The following is an 18,586-nucleotide window of genomic DNA, read 5'->3' on the forward strand; positions in this document are numbered from 1 at the left end:
TTGGCCTTCTTGGCAGCGCCGGTGTCGTCAGATCCCTCGACGGCAAGCACAGCCTTGCCCTTGCGCTTTCTGTTATGGTGCCGGCCCTTCTTCATCGGGGCCGCGATGTCATCGTCCGTGGAGTCGGTTTCCACACCAGCGTCTTTTTCGGGGTACTTCCTCCCCTCTTTAGCCCGAGCGCACCTATCGGCCAGAACATAAAGTTCGGCCACATCTTTGACCTTGTTCATCGCCAGCTCTTCATGCATCTTGCGGTTGTGCAAATTCTGATGGAATGCGCTGATTACGGCGGCGGGGTGAACGTCTGGGGTGTTGTACTGCACCTGGCTGAACCACTGGATGTACTTGCACAGGTTTTCCCCCTCCTTCTGGGGGATGATATGCAGATTGCTTTCCTAGCCATGAGCTTGATGGTCTCTAGTGAAGGCACCAACAAACTCATGACACAGGTCCGACCAGGAGTAAATGGAATCCGCTGGCAAGTGCATCAACCATGACATGACGTTGGGCTTAAGCGCCAACGGGAAGTAATTGGCAAGCACCTTGTCGTCGCGGGCTCCAGTAGCTTGCATCGCGATGGTGTAGATGCTGAGGAACTCCGTCGGGTGAGTCTTGCCATTGTACTTCTCACCAACGTCGGGCTTGAATGTGCGGTGGGAGGGCCACTGGAACTGCCGCAGCTGACGGGTAAAGGCTGGGCAACCCACCTCGTAAGGTAGGCCACCATAGCCCCCCGATGCCAGGTGGTCCATAGTGGGCCCTGCCCACCTATCTGATTGGTAGCGTGCATCACGCCGGCGCTCGATGGTGGTTCGAGCGTCTTCAAGGGCTCGCTCCCGAAGGACTTGGCGCTAATCGCAGTGGGTCCGTGGATTGGACGACGCTATGGAAATGTTATCACCCGCATCGTCACGACGGATTGACAGCCGTGGTAACTGGCATAGGGGAGGAGAGTGCACCATGGCGGCATCACCTCCGGCCCTTCCTCTGTTGGCTTGCGGTGGCTCGACAGAGCGTCGGCCTACGGGCCCCGCCAATCGCGGCTCATCTTTGTTGGCAATGCCGACGAGGCTCCGGACGGTGGCTCTCCACTCGTCGAGCTTCTCCGCAGCAGGAGGAAAGTCAAGCAGCAGCTGCGCGCGTGCCAAAGCTTCTACTGGCGTGGGTGGTGGCGAAAGCTGCATGGACCGTGACGCGCTTCGACTTCTAACCATGTTAGAAGGAGCTCTATCACGGCCTTGGGGCGGTATGCCATTTTCGCCAATACTTCGGCGTGTATGCTGACCTCCTTCATCCTGTGAAGGGTGCACTGGACCCTTCCCAGGTTAGCGCCTGGGGTCACCGGCATGGTGACGCTGCTCGTCACGCATGACTTGGGAAGAGAACATCATGGGCGCCAGCGCAGGCGTCTTGGAGGTCGCCGCGCCGCCGGTGGGCGGCATGGTGTCGCTCGTGGAGGGCCCCGTGCCGCCTGCGGGGGGGGGGCAACTCTGTCTCTGGAATTTGCAGTGTGCGGCCCATCGTCTCGCACACGAACGACGACACTCGCCAGGTCTGGATTGCCAGGGCGATGTGGGAGTTCGCGGGTCGCGCCTCGGGTTCTGTCCGTGATCGGACCGCTACTCACCCGCACCAGTACGAACAGTCCGGCTCCGTATGAACCGACTGCCATCGTCGCCTTCCTCTTGGGAGCCATGGCGATGAAGAACTGCTGGACTAGCTGCTAGACCAGATTCTCACAACTGTGCCCCCTACCTGGGATCAACAGAACCCCTACTGTGGTCGGCGGGCGCGGGAGTTGTGAGAAGAGCGGGTCTAAGAGCCAGGACAAAGGTTGTTTACCCAGGTTCGGGCCGCGGGGATCGCATAATACCCTAGTCCTGCTTGAGTGTGTATTTCAGTGTTCTTGAGCTAGCTATGGTGCATGACTTGCTCAAAAGAGCGGAATCCCTCTCCAGTACGCCTTGGGCCCCCTTTTATAGTCGAAGGAGGCGCCACAGTGGCACACAGGAGGTGGAAAGGGTATAGTGTACAAGCTTATCGCTTGTCATTACAGGACAAACGCATTAAATGCGCCCCTGAGGTGTCCCCTCGCTTTGTTGCCGCCTCTCCTTGCTTCGACACGCGTCCAGGCAGTGCCATGTAGGCTGGCAGGCTGCTGAGCTGGTGCGGTGGCAGCGTCTTCACGAAGGTCTACATGCCACCATGCAGGTGCTTGTTGAATTGTCCTCGGGGCCGCACGTCGCCACGCAGGTGCTTGTTGAGTTGGCCTTGGGGCCGCACGTCGCCACGCAGGTGCTCGCCTGGCTGGCTGGGACGGCAGCTGCATGGAACGGCGGTGGAACCTTGGCGGGTGCGGGCCTGGTTGTGGCTCCGCTGATGTCTTTGGCAAGGGTCTTGTCGGGGCCCCGGCAAGGGTCTTGCCGCGGTACTGTGGTCGTCCCCACCAAGGATCTTGCCAGAGGCCTCGTGGATTTCCTCGGCAGGGATCGTGCCGAGGATCGTCGCCTTCTGGTCCTTATCTGATCTTGTGTGTTAATGATATTCACAAAGATCAGCATGCCACTATGGAGGTGCCTCCCGAGCCTTGGTTCCCATGTGGTTGATGGCGTTGGAAACCTCGGGCTTAAGGGTGTGGCGTGCTCCGCTAGCGTTGGGCAAGTTGCCCTGGTAAGGATCTCGCCGGGGCTGCGGAGGCTGCCCCGGCAAGGATCTTGCCGAGGAAGTCCACCTCGCCCTCTTGCTTCTCATGTCTTTGGTCTTGGCATTGCTTTATTGTCTTGTGGCTTTGGCCTCCCTCCTATGCCCTGCTAAGTGTGGCTGTAGGCACGGCTCTGACTGCCCGTGCATAGATAAAGGGGTACAAAGTAGAGCCCCTACTTCTGTACACTGACATCATGATCAGAGGAGTATTAGATAGCATCATGGATCTGAACATATAATCTTCCACCAACTAAACCATATAGTAATCAACTACAAGATGTAATCAACACTACTAGTCACCCCCTAGCACCAATCTATAGTTCCGGTAACAAGATTGAATACAAGAGACAAACTAGGGTTTGAGATCAGATGGTTCTGGTGAAGATGTTGATGGAGATTGCCCTCCCCAAGATGGGAGAGTTGTTGGTGATGATGATGATGATGATTTCTCTCCCTGGGAGGGAAGTTCCCCCGGCAGAATCGCTCCGCCAGAGGGAAAAAGTGCTCCTACCCAAGTTCTGCCTCGAGATGGCAGCACTCCATCCTGAAATCCTTCTCCTTATTTTTTCTAGGTCAAAATGACTTATACACTAGAAGATGGGAACCGGAGGTGGGCCGAGGAGGCCACAACCCACCAGGGCACGCCTGGGGGACCTGGCACACCCAGGTGGGTTGTGCCCACCTGGTGGGCCCCCTCTGGTGTTTATTGGCTCCAGTATTTCTTAAATAATCCATAAAAAATCTCTGTCAAGTTTCAACTCATTTGGAGTTGTGTAGAATAGGTAGCCTGACGTAGCTTTTTTAGGTCCAGTTTTGCAGCTGCCGGAATTCTCCCTCTTTGTGTGTTCCTTGCTAATTATGAGAGAAAAGCCATTAGAATTACTCCAAAAAGCATTATTATGGATAGAAACATTATAAATAATAGTAAGAAAACATGATGCAAAATGGACGTATCAGTGCGTCGGCTACAGTACACAACCGGCGTTGATACATCTCCAACGTATCTATAATTTATGAAGTACTCATGTTGTTATGTTATCATTCTTGGATGTTTTACAATCATTTTATAGCAACTTTATATCATTTTTTGGACTAACCTATTGATCCAGTGCCCAGTGCCAGTTGTTGTTTTTTGCTTGCTTTTTACATCAAAGGAAATCAATACCAAACGGAGTCCAAATGCAGCGAAACTTCACGAAGATTTTTTATGGACCATTAGACCAACAATGGGCCAAAGAAGCACTTGGGGGGTGCTCCGAGAGGGGCACAACCCACCAGGGCGTGCCTGGGCCCCCAAGCGCGCCCAAGTGGGTTGTGCCCACCTCGGTGGCCTCCCGCACCCCCTCTTTGCACTATAAATTCACAAGTATTCCAATACCCTTCGGGGTTAACCTAGATCAGAAGTTCTGCTGCTGCAAGGCTCTGTAGCCGCCAAAAACCAATCTAGACCCTTTATGGCACCCTGATGGAGGGGGGAATCATCACCGGTTTCCATCTTCATCATCCCGGCGGCCACCATGATGAGGAGGGAGTGGTCCACCCTCAGGGCTGAGGTTTTATACCAATAACTATGTGTTTAATCTCTCTCTCTCTCTCGTGTTCTTGAAATGACATGATCTTGATGTATTGTGGGCTTTGTTAATATAGTCAGATCATATGGTGTTTTCCCCTCTCTATCTTGTTGTGATGAATTGAGTTCTCCCTTTGAGATTTCATTCTTATCGGATTGAATATTTTTACGGATTTGAGAACACTTGATATATGTCTTGCAATTGAATACTCGTGGTGACAATGGGGTATTATATTGATTCACTTGATATATGTTTTGGCACTCAACTCACGGATTCCTGAGGTGACATTGGGGTAATCTATGCATAGGGGTTGATGCATGTTCTTGTCTTTGTTTCTCCGGTAGAAATCTCGGGGCACTCTTTGAAGTTCTTTGTGTTGGTTTGAGTATTATGAATATGAATTTGCTGTGGTGTTATTTTAGTATGAAATCTAGGATAGATCGAACGGAAAAAATAGCGTTATTTTAGTACGAACTCTTGAATAGATCGAATGGAAAGAATAGCTTTGAGGTGGTTTCGTACCCTACAAACAATTTATTCTTATGTTCTTCGCTAGATAGGAACTTCGAAGTGATTCTTCATCCCACTTTGAGGGACGGTTATATGATCCAATTATATTAGCATTGTTGGGAGATTGCACTAGTGAAAGTATGGACCCTAGGCCTCATTTTCAAGCATTGCAATACCATTTGTGCTCCATTTTATCAATTGCTACCTTGCTGTTTTTTATTGTTCCTATTACAAAAACCAATATCTACTATCCATATTACACTTGTATCACCATATCTTCACCGAACTAGTGCACATATACAAATTACCATTGTATTTGGTGTGTTGGGGACACAAGACACGTTTTATTATTTCGTTGCAGGGTTGTTGAGAGAGACCATCTTCATCCTACGCCTACCACGGATTGATAAACCTTAGGTCATCCACTTGAGGGAAAATTGCTACTGTCCTACAAAACTGTGCGCTTGGAGGCCCAACATGTGTCTACAAGAATAAAGTTGCATAGTAGACATCAGGTGTGTCAAGCACACTAGCTCACTCCCCAAATATCATTTCACTGTTCAATCGTCGCCGGTGAAAGATGGGGATGTTGACCCGCGTCGTGAGGGAAACTTCGGCGGCCGACTCCGACAAGAGCGCGGCCGTAGTCGCCATGCGCACGCTAACAAGGTGCATGAGCACAGCCGCAATCTACGACATGGCGGCCAAGGCAGCCCAAACGGCCGCTGTTGCTTCTCAGGTGGCGGCAGCAACATCTACCTCGGGGATAGAAACTGGCGACAGTGGCACAACAGTTATCTGTTTCGCAGCAGTGGCCTTAGCCCCAATATAGGCCGCCTACGACCATGTTGAGGTCGCCCATGCCCAGCTTGGGGCGGTCATCGCACAAATCAAACGAAGCTTCTCCGACAACGGTCGGCAACCAACGGCCGAAGAGTTGGCAATCGCTGAGAGCGTTTGAGAAGTCGTCCGTTCCTCCGCCGCATACCTTGCGATGACGGAGCCCATCCAAGCCCAGATCGTGGCGGCCCATGCCCAACTCATGGCGGCCTTTTCAAAAGAGATGGCGGACGCGGATGGCGAGATGCTTTCCGAGTATGGTGTGATGGATGCCATGGAGCCCCTTCCCAGGAGACCGTCGGGCGCGAGCTAGACATGGAGGCGGCGGTGGAGATTGATGAGCACCAGCCATAGTAGTACTCTTTGTTTTGTTTAATTAAGAGCGCTGGTCTTTAATTTGTTAGAATGATGTTTAAGTCAGCTAGCTCTATTTAATTGCTTAACTTGCTCGATTAAGAAGTGTGGGTGTCTTGTAGTCTCCTTTGTGTACCCAAATTATTCAATGACGTGGATGACCACTGTAACCAGGGAAATTCGAACCAAAAATGTTTACGTCCAAACTCATCACACACGGGTTAAGCTATCTGAATCATTTGTGATGTTCACATATCATACACAGTTTTGAATAAGGGACCGTGTCTGATGACACTTTGCGCGCCAGTTTTTTTGCTGAAGCAATTCCAAATTTTCGACTTCCGCGGAAATATCTACCTTCCTGCCCCCTCCCCTTACCAAAATCCACATTTCCCCTATTTCCTCCTTCCTTTCCAAGTTGAAACCTTCACTCCTTGCTTGCAGCACCGCCTCCTCGCCGGCGACCCTCCTTCATGCTACACGGCCTCTTCCATCCAGGCAGGTAATACACACCCGACCCCCATCTTCATCCTCCTTCCACATCCCACATGCCCCGACCGTCGTTGCGACACCTTCCACCCAAATCACTCACCCCTCCACCAAATAAGCGCCGCCCTAAGCCATGGTGCACGCTGTATAGCCAGGAGCTCAAGCAGCATTTGGCAGCGGAGAAGCAAATCGCGGCCGCACGCACGGATGAGGTCGCGATGGCTGCCATTCATGCCGACCCCCTGATCTTGGAGGAGCACCTTGACATTTGCTGGCTACGCCGGTTAAGCATGCTCGGTTTACCCGTTGCGTGTGCTACTCCTGCCTTTCCTTCACAAATTCTAGTGAATTGTGCTATCTAACTTTACCATGCAATCTGTTGCTCTAGTGTGTATGTTCTATATGTCGTGCCTTGTGGTGCTCACTTATTAATTGTTTGGTTAATTAGTTGTCGTCTTCAGTTAACTGTTTGGTTCAATTCTACAAATGTGATATTCAATTCTTCAGGCTGCAATTTTGTATTATTTTCCATGTGAGAAATAAATCGAATTTATCTTTACAAAATACATGAGAAACATATACAATTGCTATATTTCCAAGTTGCCAAGCATGCTTGGTTTGGTTATACATTGTGCAATGTGGTGCTCAGTTTACGTTTGGTTCATTTGTATTGTGGTGTTTAGTTAATTGTTTAGTTCAATTATGCAATGCCATGTTCAATATTGTGGGTGCGTTCTGTTATTGTATACCATGTGAGGAATAAATTGAATTTGGCTGTAGTAAATACATGAGAATCAAATACAATTGCTATATTTCCAAGTTGTTAAGCATGTTTGGTTTGGTTAATAGTCTGATCTTCTATTAGGAGTATGTTATATTGTGCAATGTGGTGCTCAGTTAATGTTTGGTTCATTTGTTGTGGTGTTTAGTTAACTGCTTGGTTCAATTCTGCAATGGGATGTCCAATTGACGTGGGTAGAATTTTGTATTGTTGTGCATGTGAGGAATAAATCGAATTTGGCTGCACTTAATACATGAGAAACATATACAAGTGCTATATTTCCTAGTTCTTAATCATGCTTGGTTTGGATAAATGGGTTTTCCGTGTGGCTTGAATTAATCTGATGAATCTGCAATGTGCTTATTTTTCATCAACATATTTTACTGATAGCATGCAAACCCTTACTTAACCTGATGACTAACTACCTTATATGTGTTGCAGGGAAACAATGGGAAGCACTGAGGTTTACAATCGAGGTTAGCACATGCATGGTCCGTTGTCTAATAGCACATTATTGTGCAATTGCAGGAACCATTCTAATATTTGTGTTTTTAACAATTTGGTCTTGCACATGTAGGTCCTGCTGTTAGAGGTTTTGACCCACTATTCGACCCTTTTTGCATATGGGGAAAGGAGTTGTCCATGAATATCAATCAAGTCAAGAAACTTAGAAAGATTCTTAGAATAAAGAAATTAGCGACAAAAAACAACAAGATCTTTGTCTGCACAATGAACAAGACATCAGTTCACTACAAGACGGTACTAATTATTATACCTTGCCTTTTTTATTCCTTTGCCTCATTTCCAATATAGAGAAGATATTTATGCACATCCTTGTTTTCAGGCCTTTCCAAAGCAGTTCACGGATGATTACCTCTCAAACCACCTCTATGGTCAGGAGGCAAGGAAGGTTTTCATACAACACCCATGGTTTAATATTGAAGTGTTCCTCAAGAGGACGAAGGACGGACGGTCAATTGATATGGAAATGAAATATATTATGTGCTTAATATGAATGTCAATTAGATTAATAAATGGATTATTAATAATAGGGCAATTAGCCTGCTATTGGTGAATTAGCCTACTAACTGGGTTTTGCTATTGCAAACGGTTATTGAGAAAATACCGTGGGCGATGACCTCAGGCAACGCACATAGTTTCTAGGAATAAACTGTATTGGATCAATGAACAAGCACACATGACCTTCTCTTGAAAACTGTTTGTGTTAGGCCACCTTGCGCAAACGTTTACCAAGTAAAAATTGTGTGTGATGGACAACCTTTGCCATACAGTTTCTTCTACGCACCATGTGTGATGCATTCAATAATGCAAACGATAAAATTGTTAATATCGTGTGCAATGGCAACGCTATCACAAACGATTTAACGGGGGAAATTGTGTGTGATGTACCTGTGAACGAAAATGTTTTCCTTGGAGCGACTGTGTGGGATGTACATACGAATGGAAACGTTTAGCGGGGACTGACTGTGTGGGATGTACTTGCGACCGGAAGCAATTTTGCCTGTATAATTGTATTTTTTAGCTCTATTATACGTATTTCCATATTTGAGCGCTCGCCGATCGCACACGACCTCATTTTGCTGAGCGTGTGTGCCAGGAGGGCATATCCCCGACGGTTTCTGGGTCATGTGGGAAGGACCCCCTATCGCCCACACTCACTTGGCGACAGTTCCAAATGCCGTCGTGGAAAGGGGTTAAAAACCGTTTGTATAGCACCTTGTTGTACCAGTGCCTATTATTATTAGTGTGAACCTTTCAGAGCATGAAGAAAAGAAATTATTAAAAACTCTGAAGAAGCATCGTGTCTCTATTGGATATACTCTTGATGATCTTAAGGGCATTAGTCCCATGCTATGTCAGCACAAAATTAATATGGAGCCTGATGCTAAACCAGTTGTTGATCATCAACGACAGTTAAATCCTAAGATGAAAGAAGTGGCAAGAAATAAAATACTAAAGCTTCTGGAGGCAGGTATAATTTATCTTATTGCTGATAGTAGATGGGTAAGTCCCGCTCATTGTGTCCCTAAGAAGGGAGGTATTACTGTTGTTCCTAATGCTAAGAATGAATTGATTCCACAAAGAATTGTTACAAGCTATAGAATGGTAATTGTCTTTCACAAATTAAACAAAGCTACTAGAAAAGATCATTACCCTCTACCTTTTATTGATCAAATGCTAGAAAGACTGTCCAAACATACACATTTTTACTTTCTAGATGGTTATTCAGTTTTTTCTCAAATACCTACATCAAAAGAGGATCAAGAAAAAACCACTTTTACTTGCCCTTTCGATACTTTTGCTTATAGACGTCTGCCTTTTGGTTTATGCAATGCACCTGCTACCTTTCAAAGATGTATGACTACTATATTCTCTGACTTTCATGGATGATTTCTTCGTTTATGGAACTTCTTTTGATGATTGCTTAAGCAACCTTGGTCGATTTTTGTAGAGATGTGAAGAAACTAATCTTGTTTTGAATTGGCAAAAGTGCCACTTTATGGTTAATGAAGGTATTGTATTGGGGCATAAATTTTCTGAAAGAGGTATTGAGGTTGATAAAGCTAAAGTAGATGTGATTGAAAAGATGTTGTGTCCTAAAGATATCAAAGGTATAAGAAGTTTCCTTGGTCATGCTAGTTTCTATAGGAGGTTTATTAAAGACTTCTCTAAAATTTCTATGCCTCTCACCAATCTCTTGCAAAAAGATGTTCCTTTTGTTTTTGATGATGATTGTGTATAAGCATTTGAAATACTTAAGAAAGCCTTGATTTTTGCATCTAATGTTCAACCACCTGATTGAATTTTCCCTTTGAAATTATGGGTGATTCTAGTGATTATGCTATTGGTGCTATTCTAGGGCAAAGAGTTGGTAAGAAATTGAATGTTATTCATTATACTAGTAAAACTTTAGATAGTGCCCAGAGAAATTATGCTACTACTGAAAAATAATTTTTAGCGGTCATATTTGCATGTGATAAGTTCAAATCTTATATTGTTGATTCCAAAGTAAATGTTCACACTGATCATGCCGCTATTAAATATCTTATGGAAAAGAAAGATGCTAAACCTAGACTTATTAGATGTGTTCTTTTGCTGCAAGAATTTGATTTGCATATTATTGATAGAAAGGGAGCCGAGAACCCCGTTGCAGACAACTTGTCTAGGTTAGAAAATGTTCTTGATGACCCACTGCCTATTGATGATAGCTTTCCTGATGATCAATTAGTTGTCATAAATGCTTCTCATAATACTCATTGGTATGCTGATTATGCTAATTACATTGTTGCTAAATTTATACCAGCTAGTTTCACATACCAGCAAAAGAAAAAGGTTTTCTATGATTTAAGACATTACTTTTGGGATGACCCACACCTTTATAAAGGAGTAGATGATGTTATTAGACGTTGTGTACCTGAGCATGAACAGGAACAGATCCTATGCAAGTGTCACTCTGAGGCCTATGGAGGACACCATGTTGGAGATAGAACTGCACACAAGGTATTACAATCTGGTTTTTATTGGCCTACTCTATTCAAGGATGCTCGTAAGTTTGTCTTGTCTTGTGATGAACGCCAGAGAATTGGCAATATTAGTAGACGTCAGGAAATGCCTATGAATTATTCACTTGTTATTGAACCATTTGATGTTTGGGGCTTTGATTATATGGGACCTTTTCCTTCCTCTAATGGGTATGCATATATTTTAGTTGTTCTTGATTACGTTACTAAGTGGGTAGAAGCTATTCCAACTAGTAGTGCTGATCATAACACTTCTATTAAGATGCTTAAAGAAGTTACTTTTCCGATGTTTGGATTCCCTAGGTATTTGATGACTGATGGTGGTTCACATTTTATTCATGGTGCTTTCCGTAAAATGCTTGCTAAATATGATGTCAACCATAGAATTGCATCTCCATATCACCCTCAGTCTAGTGGTCAAGTAGAATTGAGTAATAGAAAGATTAAATTGATTTTGCAAAAGACTGTTAATAGATCTAGAAAGAATTGGTCTCAGAAACTTGGTGATGCATTACGGGCTTATAGAACTACTTATAAAAACCCTATGGGTATGTCTCCATATAAAATGGTTTATGGAAAAGCATGTCACTTACCTCTTGAACTAGAACATAAAGCTTATTGGGCAATCATAGAGCTCAACTGTGATTTAAACTTGCCGGTGAGAAGAGGTTATTTGACATTAGCTCACTTGATGAATGGAGAACCCAAGCCTATGAGAATGACAAGTTGTTTAAAGAAAAAGTTAAAATATGGCATGACAAAAGGATACAAAAGCATGAGTTTAATGTAGGTGATCATGTTTTGCTATACAACTCTCGTTTAAGATTTTTTGCAGGAAAGCTTCTCTCTAAATGGGAGGGTCCTTACATTATCGAGGAGGTTTATTGTTCCGGTGCCATCAAGATCAACAACGCCGAAGGCACTAACCGGAAGGTGGTAAATGGTCAAAGAATCAAACATTATATTCCAGGTACTCTCATAAATGTTGAGACAAATATTATTAATACCATAACACCGGAGGAGTACATAAGGGATACTTTCCAGAATGTTTCAGACTCCGAAAATGAATAGGTATGTGGTATGGTAAGTAAACCAACTCCAAAACCGTTCTAATCGCAATTTTTCTCCGTTTTGGAATATTTAAAAAATTAGAAAAAATAAAAGTAGTCTGAAGGGTGCACGAGGAAGCGGCAAGGCGGGGGGCGCGCCCTACCCCCCTGAGCGCGCCCCTATGCCTTGTGTCCACCTTGTGTGGCCTCCGAACTCTACTTTCTTGCACAACACTTATGTTGGTGGTAAAAATTCATTATATAATCTCCTGAAGCTTTTGACCACTATACCACGAGGAAATCCTATGTTATTGTGTTTAGCTAATTCTGAGGTAGATTTGGAGCAAGATGTCTTTGCAAGAGTCGGTCGGGGAGAGTCGGGTTTCTCACCCGATACCTGGCCCAAGAGCATACAATGAAGTTGGCCACTTTGGCTGGTCAACAGAGGAAGAGATGGCGGCTGACCTGAAAAGAGTGGACGCGATGGACGAGGACCAAGAAGCTACCTCTCGCCTTCAACCAGGAGCCATGCTTGAGGAACCCCAAGGCTTAGCAATACCGAATTCGGTTATACCTCGCAATGCTAGATTTCCCTCTTATGATAACATGAAAAAGAGTGTTGCTTTATGCCCCGCATGCAAGAAGCATCCGTGGGTGATCGGAGCTCTAGCTGTCACAGGCAAACTTCGTAAGGAAATAATGGATCTTAAATAGCAAGTCAACAAGCTCGAGAAGGAAAATCACATCCTGAAGGGTATTATTACCAAGAATATTGGATCACCACCTCCGAAGAAAGATACATAAATACATGGGTATGGGCACACCCCTTGGCAACTACCAAGCTTGGGGGAGGTGCGCCAGTATCATATCACCATCACACCTTTAGCTTTATCATTTTTCTTAGTTTGATCCTTTTGGTTATATCTTGATCTAGTAGAATAAAATTTTCAGTATGATGTAGCTTTGAATTTTGCTTTGAGATCTATCTATGTAATCAAGTCTGTGAGTTATATAATAAAGAGTAGTTTTGAGATTTAGGGCTTGCTTTCTTGCTATGATCTTGAGGGAATAAAATAAGAGAAAGAACAAAAAGAAATAAAAAGATCATATAATGATCTTATGGAGAGTGAGGACTTCACATATAAAGAGTATGATGAATAAAATTTGTTGTGAGTTGACAAACATAGTTTTGGTAATTGTTGCAATTAATAGGAACTAATGAAAAAAGAGAGGTTTCACATATAAATTTACTATCTTGGACATCTTTTGTAATTGTGAGCACTCATTAAAATATGACATGCTGAAAAGTTGATGTTGGACAAGGAGGACAACATAATGGGTTATGTTTTCTTATATCCGAATAGAAGTTATATTGTCATGGATCCTCTAACATGTTGAGCTTGCTTTTCCCTCTTATGCTAGCCAAATACTTTGCACTAAGTAGAGATAGTACTTGTGCATCCAAACATCCCTTAAAACCATTTTTGCCATGAGAGTCCACCATACCTACCTATGGTTTGAGTAAGATCCTTCAAGTAAGTTATCATCAGTGTAAGCAATAACAATTGCTCTAAATATGTATGATCTTTTAGTGTGGACAAAATAAGCTTTATATTTTTAGCATACTTCTTTTTACATACAAATATGTACGTATTTTCACAAATATGATAAAAACATGGGCTCACTTGCAATTTTTTCACATAACTTGCTTAGGAGTATCTTATATATAGTCTATGAACATACTAAAAATGATAAAGTAGTATATATACTACCACATAGTAGTATATGAGAAATGGGTGTAGCCACGCCCGGTAGTAGGATGTATTTTCCCTATATATATATATATATATATATATATATATATATATATAGGGTGGGTCTATTATGATAACACCCCCTTAAGAACTTATTGTGCATATCAACCGCCTTATTCTGCACACCACCAACAGATCGCGCCGCAGCCCCGCTTTCTCCCGCGGCGGCGGCCTGGGAGCGCCGCTGCATCTCCCCTCCGGGCCTTCTTCCGCGGTAGCGGCCTGCAGCGACGCCGCCCCTCCCCTCCCGGCCTTCTTCCGTGGCGGCGGCCAGGCAGCGACGCCGCCCGTCGCCTCTCGGCCTTCTTCCGCGGCACGCACCAAGCAACACCAGCCTATCGGCCTTCTTCCACGGCAGCAGCTCGGTAGCACCACCACCGAACTCCTCCGGGCCTGCAATTAGCTGTACTTCATCAGATGTGAATTGGTGCTGCCTCGACATCAAACCAATTCGAGCAAGGAGGAGTGTGCGCAGGGTTGCTTCATCCACGGTAGCTTCTTGGAATAAGTCTGCATCGACCTTCAGAGCAAATCCTCCTTCCCCGTTCACCTTGAGCAACGTCCAGACCGCCCATGAACTTCTGAAGGGCAAGTGGACTGCACGGGCGAACGTGAAAGTTGTGCAGGCAGACGAGAAGGGAACGTCCTCCTGTAAACGCAAGAAATCACTGCATCACGAGGTAAGCAGTACACTTCCTCAACCATCTCAGTGTAGTTATCATAGACAAAGCAGTACAAGCAGTACAGCGCGCGATTATGCAGTACAAACCCTATGCAGTGCGGTTGCTTCAGTTTGTTGTGGGGGGAAATGCAGTACGCTTGTATAGGTTCATTACGGATAACGATGCAGTGTGGTTGCTTCAGTTCACCTTGCGGGGTGATGCAGTCACCCTGCAATGCTTTGGTAGTAAAATTTTAAACACATTTCAGTTCGCATGATTCAGTTCATTTAACCTGACAATGCAGCTCGGTCATTCTGTGTGCAGGAGATGACATTCCGCAGATACAAAATGCCGCGCATAGTTGACAGCACTGAGAACAACAACTTTTAGAAGAGTGGATATTCTTCTGAAAGAGATACTGGCTGGGTTACCCCTGAGATTCCTCGTGGATTCTTCACGACGACAAACAGGATGCAGTACTCTCCACAAGAAGATTTTTCCCAGGAAGAAGATGTAGTTGAAGATGACGATGATGTCACATTCGTCTGGGAAGGCACTCACCAACGCGATGATGAAGATGATGACGATGAAGATGAGACGATAACAGTTCTCAACCCAGAGTATAAGCACGAGTTCACTATGTTTGGACAGCATGTCCGAACAGACAATGATGACGCAGTTGAACATGATGTTGAAGCAGATGATGATTATGTCTATGATGATGTGCCACTGCTCCAAAATTTTCAAACCAATCCACTAAGACATCGTCACAACACTGGATTACCACCACGTCCACCTGCTGCACCCCAAAACAGAGCTCAGCGTCCACCTGCTGCACCGAAAAACAGAGGTCCAACCAGACCTGCTACAACAACTTCGATGCTGCGACCACCAACGGTGCCTCGGGCAAAAGTAAACAGCAGGTACAAATCCTCCTCACTGTTACCGCCGCGAGATCCTCAACTACACAGATCTGCTATAACCCCGCGATGTCCAATACAACCCGGCGAGCTGCAAACACCATTGGGCGAACGACTCTACACACATGTAAGTTTATGGTCTGAAAAAAAAATAGTTGCAGTCCATTCAGATAACATTGCAGTGCACACTGATATTTCTTGTGAGGTTTGGCTAGGAACATTGCAAATGCTTTATTAAACTCGTATGCACTCCTCGTATTTAAAAAATAGAACAAAACAAATTATCTCATAGAGCATTGCAATTAATGCAGGATAAAAACATGCCGCTGAACCTCGTACCTGCTGCTGGAATGAAGTTCACCATGTACGACAAGGCATGGGACTTTTACAACAATTATGCAAGATGTGCAGGGTTTGGTGTACGCAAGAGGGCAAAACACAGGACAAATGCCTACATTGTCTGCTCAAGAGAAGGGGTGCACAAGCAGGCCGTGTCAGATTATCACCGGGTACGTCAGAAGACGTCAAAAAGGATTGGCTGCAATGCAAAGATTAGAGTAAAAAAGGAAGGATGGCAAATTTGTGATAGAAATGGTTCAACTCAACCACAATCACAAGATGCTAGAAAGCCCCGGGGTGCTTTTGCACATGCGATCGCACAAAAAAGACGATCCTTTGATAGACCAGTTAGTGAAAGACATGCAACTGGACAACCACACACATGCTCAGATGATGTCGACCCTGTCGCGTATGTCCTGTGGTCTGCAGTACATGGGACATACTAGTCGTGACTGGGTAAACAAGTAAGCACGTAACAGAGCATATCTCTTGAGCATTCTGTCTGTAATTATTCTCTGTTTGATGAGATAAGTTTGCATTGTCTCTGAAAGTGCAGGAAACAGAAGTTTGCCAGAGAAGAGTCTGAAGATGATGTCAAGAAACTTCTAGATTTCTTAGAGAAAATGCAAAAGATAAACCCAGAGTTCTTCTATGATTATGACGTTGATGCAGATAACCGTGTAAGAAACGTCTTTTGGGCGAACGCAAGTTGCAGAGGATCGTATGAAGATTTTGGAGACTGCGTTACATTTGACACGACGTATAAAACTAACAAATTCCACATGCCGCTGGGAGTGTTTGTGGGGGTGAACCATCATCTATAGAGCACCATATTTGCTATTGCACTCGTGCGAGATGAAACAATACCATCATTTGAGTGGGTTTTCAAAACCTTTCTGAGGTGTATGAACAACAAGCCGCCAATCTGCATGCTCACAGGTACAAAAAATAAAAAACACCTGCATACTTACGTTTTGTTTTGTGCACTTATATTTCTTCCATCTATCTTGCACACACGCAAACAACTTAATAAAAAAACACTGTTTGTCTCTTCTCAGACCAGTGTTCTTCGATGAAGGCAGCATTAAAAACTATCCTCCCACAAATCTGCATAAGCTGTGTCGGTGGCATATCATGAAGAAGTACAAGGACCACCTCGCCTTGCTGTATAAGGCGCACGAGAAGCTCAAGGATGAACTCAATGCAGTGCTAAACCACCCACTAATGCCGTCAAAATTTGAATGAGCATGGAAGAACCTCATTCAGAGGTACAACTTGCAAGACGACGAAGTGATGAATTCGCTGTGGGGTGACAGGCATGAGTGGATCTCAGCTTACTACAAGGAAATTTTTTGTGCTTGGATGACTTCCACACAGAGAAGCAAGAGCATGAACCGCATACTGAAGAAAAATGTTGTCAGGGAGAAGCATGATCTCCATCTATTTGCTCAGCAGGTGGACAAGTGCATTCAGACCAGGAAGGTCGTCGAGCACACAGAGACAGTAGCAAATGAGGTAAACAAAATGTCAATCAAAAACTGCTAGAAAATATGACTACAAAAACAAACAATTTTTTCATTTCTCTGGTTCGTAACAGTGCATTTGTGATCATGCAGTCAGAGGTAAAAACAACAACAAAGTTTGGCTTCAAAGTTCAACTATCAAAAGTGTATACAAGGGCAGTGTTTGCAGATTTCAAAGAAAAACTCTACCATAGCACTGCATTCAGAGCAGAACGGTGCCCTGAGAACCTGACAAAGTATCTCGTACACCACTACAACAGATCGGATGCATTTGACTGGGCAAGGCATAATTTCCAAGTGGTCGCCGATGAAGAGAAAGGTGTCTATGAATGTGAGTGCAAACTCTGGACACACACAGGTGAGACTCCTAGCAAAAAAAATTCTAGATTCTCATAGTCATGCACGAAAGCTCACTTACTGAACTTTAAAAGTACACATGCATGAGTAATTCACAAAATCAAATGAAGTTCAATTCTTTAAAAAATGAACAAATAACGAAAAAAATATATGTTTACTAATTTCATGCAATTCACTTACAGAACAAAAAAGATCATGTGTTTGTCTGCAGGCCTCTTTTGCGTCCATGTCTTATGCATGCTTTCTCATTTGAGAGTACTCAACATTCCTGAGGTGTACATCATGAAAAGATACACCCGTAACGCAAGATCAGATGCACCGTTTGACAGAGGAGACTACGAACAAATAGCAACAGATGGAACCTCACTTTTTTGCCGTAGAAAATTGCTGACAGAAACAGCAATGGACCTTGCAAATAGAGCAACAAGGTCCGACGCCGGGTGCCATAGAGCGTTGTCTGGTATGAGGGCACTGATAGAGGAAGTTGACGTGCTCAACGAAGAAGAAGAAGCAGCAAAACTAAAGCAAGCAGAGAAATACCAGCATGACAATAATGCCGAGCAAGTAGAAAATACTGAACACATCGGAACTGGTGCTATCAAAAAAGAAACAATTCTTCCACCTCCTGTTTCAAACACAGGAGGAAGAAAGAAAGAAGGAGACGCAACCCAGAAAAAGGTGGCATGCAAGGAGAAAAATGATGACAAAAACAGTATGCCACAGCCTGAGCTGGACAGTGATGGTCACCCACTTGGAGTAAGAATGTGCAGAACATGTAATGAAATCGGCAGCCACAATTCCAGGACGAGTACAAAAAGAAATGAACAAGAAAAATGAGGACATGGAGATGCACAACAAAATAGAAATTCCACTCACAACACTAAGAAATGGACGAAACCGAGACGTTGTAGCTTCTGCAAAAAGAGGAAGAGACACAATTCAAGAACCTACCTCAAAAGAAAAAGAAAAGGATCAGAAAATGAGGAAGACGAAGAAGGTGAGATCAAAGAAGAAGATGATGACACAACTGAAGAAGAAATGGCTTATGAAGAAGCAGATGGAGAAGAGGAGGAAGAAGAAGAGAGTGAAGAGGATGAAGAACGTGAAGAAACTAAAGAAACAGTGGCTTATG

The sequence above is a fragment of the Triticum aestivum genome, chromosome 4B (assembly GCF_018294505.1).
Source record: "Triticum aestivum cultivar Chinese Spring chromosome 4B, IWGSC CS RefSeq v2.1, whole genome shotgun sequence".
NCBI classification, from domain to species: Eukaryota; Viridiplantae; Streptophyta; class Magnoliopsida; order Poales; family Poaceae; genus Triticum; species Triticum aestivum.